Genomic DNA, 6,179 nt, shown 5'->3' on the forward strand with positions numbered 1-6,179 from the left:
CCTGACTGCGGAGGAAGGGCTGGACTAGGCAAGGGCTTCCTTCTGCCTCTGTAGGACATCCAGGGACTTGGAGGTGGGGGCTTGCAGGTCAGGCTGGGAGGTAAAGGTGGCAAAAGCTCATTCACAGCCCTCTGCTTTTCTCTCCAAATGGCTTGGAGCTGCCAGCCTGGATCAGGATTCCAGAATCAATGATATAGGATTGAAAGGGCGAGACGTGCTCAGTCTCTCAGTCATGTTCAACTCTTTGTGACCCCATGGACTGCATCCCACCAGACTCTTCTGTCCATGGAATTTCCCAAGCAAGAATACTGGAGTGGGTTGCCATTTCCTTCTCCAGGGGATCTTCCTGACCCAGGGATTGAACCCGTGTCTCCTGCGTCTCCCACATAGGCCAACAGGTTCTTTACCACCGCGTGCATGCTCAGTTGCTTCAGTCACGTCTGACTCTTTGTGACCCCAAGGACTGTAGCCTGCCAGGCTCCTCTGTCCAGGCAAGAATACTGGAGTGGGTTGCCATGCCCTGCTCCAGGGGATCTTCCAGATCCAAGGATCGAGCCCCTGTCTCCTGTGTCTCCTGCACTGCAGGCAGATTCTTTACTGCTGAGCCACCGGGGAAGCCTGAAAGAAGGATAGGCCACTTCTAAGACAGAGGGGTACCACCTGAGGCATGTGGCAGCTTCGGGTTACAATCGTTGAGATGTGTCCAAGGTCAAGCCACAAGTTACAGCTCTGAGATCAGCCCTCCACTTCTTTTCACACTCTCATTTCTCCAGTGAAGAAGTCACATTAGGTGAGCTTACTTCGTGACCAGCGTCACCCCAGACCTGTCTCATTCATTTTGATGATGGTAACAGGAAGCTAGAGGCTCAGTCTCTCTGAGGCTTGTTCTGCACGGTGATGACTTCACAGAATGTGATAGGCCCCTTCCAGCCTCAGCCATGGCTGGTTAATGACCAGGATGTCTTAGAGTGGGGATGGACCAGGGTCATGGCTTCAAAGCTCAGCCCCATCTTGAAGGGCTGGAGGATCTCTTCCCATCATGGAGAGATGTTATGTTGACCCTAGGGAATCCTGGTGAGGGAGTAGAATAACAGGTCAACCCTGCTTTATTTTTTCTTCCTTCAGCAAAAGCTTTCCCTTAGAATCAGAAATTTGGGGGAAAAAAAAAAAAAAAAATATATATATATATATATACACATCAAGAAAAGGAGAGAATAAATACAGCATTACTTTGGTATTCATGATGGTCATACAGAACTCAGCACTGCCTGTATCTCTGCCATCAGACTCCAGACAATCTTCATGTTCTTCTCCAGTGCGTCTTTCCAATATAGACTCTATCCTTTCTGTTTTCAACTGAGATGAGAATAAATTATCAGTTAATCTTTACTTTTGAGCAGTTTCGAGGCTTTGGGACTTAAACAGCTTTAGGACTTTTGGTTTAAAATAAGACCTTAGGACATTTTCTGCTTTTAAACAACTTGCTTCTTGGGTGGCTCAGACTGTAAAGAATATGCCTGCAATATGGGAGACCCTGGTTTGATCCCTGCGTCAGGAAGATCCCCTAGAGAAGGGAATGGCTACCTACTCCAGTATTCTTGCCTGGAAAATTCCAAAGACATAGGCATGTGGTGGGCTACAGCCTATGGGGTCACAAAAAGCCTGGAAGGACTGAGTGATTAATACTTTCACTTTACATTATTTAAAGCATCTTCACCTTCTTATGTTTATCGTCTCAAATGTTTACAATTCTGTAATGCATTTAAATGTTCCTTTATTCCCAAAGCACCTTCTGATTCTCGTTCAAGCTCACACCAGAGTCCCTGGGATGTGAGTCAGCTGAGGTACCAACCTCATCACTGTGATGCAGAGACCAAACCACAGACCCAGTGCCACCAGCCTCCCTAGTGGTGGAACAGGATTTGAACATCAGTATAGAGAAGGAAATGGCAACCCACTCTAGTATTCTTGCCTGGAAAATTCCATAGACTGAGGAGCCTGGTAGGCTACAGTCCATGGGGTCACAAGCAGTTGGACATGACTGAGTGACTTCACTTGCTTGTTATGTGTGACTCCAAAGTGTGTGCTCTTTAATTCACCATGCTGCACTGAAAATTTAAATTTCCTTTTGGAACATCTGGTAGACCGTATTTGTTAGTGTCTCTGCAACCCTAGTCAACCAGCATTCCTTCTGTCATTACCAGGGAATGGGCTCTATGTTAGGTCAGGTATGGAACTGGGTAACTCAAGTCTACTCAAGGAAACAGACACTCCAAGGAGTAGTTAGCAATGAGTCGTCTTCATTCTTCACCTAATTTAGTTTTGTTAAGAGCTTTCAGAGCCCATATTAGAAATATCCATGGGATCTAGACTGTCTATCGCCCAGTGGGAGGTCAAGGAAATGTTTATGAAACAGAAGCAAAGAATTTCCTTGGCCTTAGCTAATTTCATCAATGTTTATAGCCCACTTTCAGATAGGATGTGACAGTGATTACAGATCTCTCTGCAGGAGCAGTGACATTAGTAAAATCATTGTGGGATTTTTCTTCTCTTGTGGGTGGCTTTGGGGACTTCTGCCAGATGAGTTTCCAGAACTTTCCACCCTTCTTTCTGCAACCTCTTAGTTCTAGAGTAAGACCTGCCTCAGAGCTGAATTTCTTTTTAACTTTTTATATTGGAAAAGTTTTTAATGTACTTGTAAATAAACAAAGAGAATAATGTTACCCTATGTCCTCGTCCTCCATTCCCCAATTTCAATTTGGTACCAATGTGGCACCACATTGTTTCATTTCTCTCTCCCCCCCTCCACTTCAGTATTTTTGTTTACTTAACATGATCTCATTTTGCTCCTAAATACTTAGAGGAGGTTAACATTTCAGGCAGTAGTTAGACTCCAGACAGAGCCCTTACCCTGCCTGCATAAGGTTCTTGAGTCCACAGTCTCATTCTGCCTGAGCTTGAAGGAACTTTGTTTCTAGGGAACTTTCATTATGGTCCCAATCATTTAGTTAAATGACGTCTATTAACAAGTGTTGATTTTCACAATTCTTTCTCAATAGTTCTTACTATTTTTGCTTTGAGTATCTAGTGTTTTACACCTCCACTTAAGGACAAGCCTGAATAGTTTCATTTGCTTTGAGAGAAAAGCAAAAGGAGCCAGTCAACATCATGAATGAATGGAAGGAAAAAACAGTCAGAAATGCGTAACTGAAAGTCATTGAGTAAAGATGGGCACAATTTAAAAAACAGAGGGAACTTTCCCAAACATTGAGATAAACAGATACTGTTCACTGAACAGTGTGTACAGAGTTGCCTGCCAACCATTGTTAGTGTTGAATCACCAGTTTTTAGTACCAAAAATAACTTTGAGAGACTGAACTAACACTCGTACCATTTCATGGATCCAGAGATACTGAGTCATTTTCTTAAGGTCACACAGCTTGCTTTCTGAAGCTAAAAACCTGAACTCCTAACCACTGTCCCACACCACCTCCAAATTCTGATGATAATGTCATGGGATGAAGACCTTTAGAGAACTTGGCAAGAGAGGACCCTGACCCTAACACCTTTTCTGCTGATGTTTTCTTCAAGGAAAACAGTTGCTTTCTTTGTAACCAATGCATCCCAGGTCAGTACTACATCATAGCACAGAACCCCCTGTAGTATAAGGAAGTCATCATTTTCAAGGAAAAAGACGTCTCCGTGGCATGGTTAGCTCAGATGTGAGAGTGGGGCTATGATGATGTTGAAAAGCTCTCTCTACCTCAAGAAGGCAGGGCTTGTTGTTCAGTGGCTCCGTCATGTCCAACTCTTTGTGACCCCGTGGACTATAGCATATCAGATTTCCTGTCCTTCACTATCTCCTGGAGTTTGCTCAAACTTGTGTCCATTGAGTCGGCTGATAAATTGCGACTCCTCTCCCACTGGTGGTAGAAAAATAATACCGGGCATGTGTCTACCTGATGGTAGATAAGGTGTAGCATCCAGAAAGGTAAAAGAAAAAAAGACTCACTTAGCGTAACAAAATCCAAGGATACGGGTGTGTGAACGCCCTCAGTTATAAGAAATCATCTTTGCGAGCTCTGCAGCCCTGACTCACTTCTTGTGCTTTCATGTTTGAACAGCGCTCATGTTGATGACAGGAACGAGTGGTTATCGTCAAGAATTAACTTTCATTTATCCGTATAGGTATGGGGGGCCCTGGATAGTCCCTGAAGCAGATACAAGAGAGGGAACCACTCTCTGCTCCTCCACGCGTGGGGTACTAGATGCCACAATTGGAGAAGAGAGGAAAATCGCTCCCTATAATATGGGTTGTTGAACATTATGGGCTACCTCGGAATGAGTTAAGTTCTCTTCTGTGACTGACCGTAATTCACTCCTGCAACTCCTCTCCAAGGTCTCTATTTTTGAAATGACTAGAAATGCAGAGATGGGCCCTCCTGGAACCTGTCACGGAGCCCCTCCCTGAATGAACTCACGTCCCCAAGGGCCAAAGGTGCTGCCTGTGACCTGTTCCAGGCAATACACTTTATCCTTAAAAAAAAAAAGGAAGGCCTCAAATATTCTTGGCTTGCCATCTCCTGGGTAATTAAAGGGAGAGAGTAAATCACACGCTGGAAACCAGCCCTGAGTGCTTAAGTGCATGTCAGTCACCAAGACTGGCGTATGCACAGTGGAGGGGACCTGGGGTTTGCATTACACACAACACCCCGTGAGATCATTAGGAGTCCTTCAAGTCCATGGCTTTCTGGGCAGCCACAGCCCCTCCCGGCTGTCCAAGTAAAATGCAATCAGATTCGACCGGGAGCAAATTAGGGAGGCAAAATAAAGCGCGTTACTGAAAACCAGCAAGGAACTCTACTGTCTGCTATTAGAAAAATTAGAGACCATTTAACAACACGAGACCATTTTGTGTTGGAAATAAAAGAGGCCCTGAATGGAGGGGCCAGGCCAGAGCTGAGGGCCGGCGTCCAGGTGAGATCAAATAGGGATCAAGCGGCTGGCTCCGGACTGAGCTGGGTTCACGTAAGTCCTTATTAGCTGATGAGCAGAGACTGCCCGGCAAACCAGATGTGTCAAAGTTGGCCAGGCACCAACTTTCCAAATCCATGACATGTTTTCTCAGTAGACTTCCTTGTATAACTTCCCATGTAAGAGGAAAAATAGCCCTGGCAGCATGTTCCAAAAGACTGGCACTACGTCAATTTCAGTCCTTTAAAACTTGGACTTCTAACAGGGCATCCAGAACTGAAGTCCTGGCCAGCCTTTCTTCTTTTTTTTCATATGTTTTTCTTCCCCACTTCCCTTTAGACCTCATAGTCACACCTCATATATTAAGATGCTAATTTGTTTAACATCTAGGTGCTGAGCATGAAGGCAGCAGTGAACACTGAGGGATCGGGGAGCTACCGGGGAGCGCTGAGTGGGGGTGGGCCCCCACAAAGAGAGAGAAGTACACAGATGCTTCTCATTTCCTAATAGGCATTCTGCCTGAAAACCTGTGCAAAGACCTGAAATATGTATTGCTCTAAAGACTGCGAATGTTTAAAATGTCATCTTAAATTAGTAAGTGTCTTTAAATCTTCACTCTTTTGTCACGTTTTAGTAATGTTTATTACACACCATAAATCTTATTCATATCCACATAAATCGAGCCCCCCAGCCACAAGGGAGACAAGTGCTTCTGCTGGCTGATTCTGAAATCCTACAGCGGTGGATGACATCAAATATTATGACTGAAAGAAAAGAGTTCTCCAGAGCAAACTGGCTTGGGAAGAAGGAATAACTACCTTCTGCCTCCACTGGGGAGAAAAATTGTCGTATCTCTAAAAGTCTGTTTAGTGATTTTAGAAGTTTGAATAAATGGTCACATTTCTAACTCGAGTTTAAGTTGTTTTAAATAAGCCTGCATTCAGGTTGATTTCAGGAAGGACCATATAGTGAATTAAGTTGAACGGGGAAAAAAAAAACAAAACCAACTTGATAAGATAGTAACCCCCTCCCTCCGAAAGAGCAGATTTAAAAGGTTGAGTGTTGTCTGCTGTGTAACATGAGTGTATGTAAGGGTGGTGCTAGTGGTCAGAACTCACCTGGCAATGCAGGAAACTGGAAGAGATGCAGTTTCGATTCCTGGGTCAGGAAGATCCGCTGGAAGAGGGCATGGCAACCTACCCCAG

General features: G+C 44.6%; 1 long non-coding RNA gene across 1 annotated transcript; it reads left to right on the plus strand.

Annotated features, from left to right (window-relative positions):
- The first annotated feature begins 4,950 nt into the window (after positions 1 to 4,950).
- Positions 4,951 to 5,760, plus strand: LOC129647422 (uncharacterized). The gene is made up of 3 exons (XR_008712321.1): positions 4,951 to 5,028; positions 5,365 to 5,568; positions 5,658 to 5,760. It is a non-coding gene; the product is annotated as an uncharacterized LOC129647422 (long non-coding RNA).
- Positions 5,761 to 6,179: the final 419 nt, after the last annotated feature.

This window comes from Bubalus kerabau, chromosome 3 (genome assembly GCF_029407905.1).
Source record: "Bubalus kerabau isolate K-KA32 ecotype Philippines breed swamp buffalo chromosome 3, PCC_UOA_SB_1v2, whole genome shotgun sequence".
In the NCBI taxonomy this organism is placed as follows: Eukaryota; Metazoa; Chordata; class Mammalia; order Artiodactyla; family Bovidae; genus Bubalus; species Bubalus kerabau.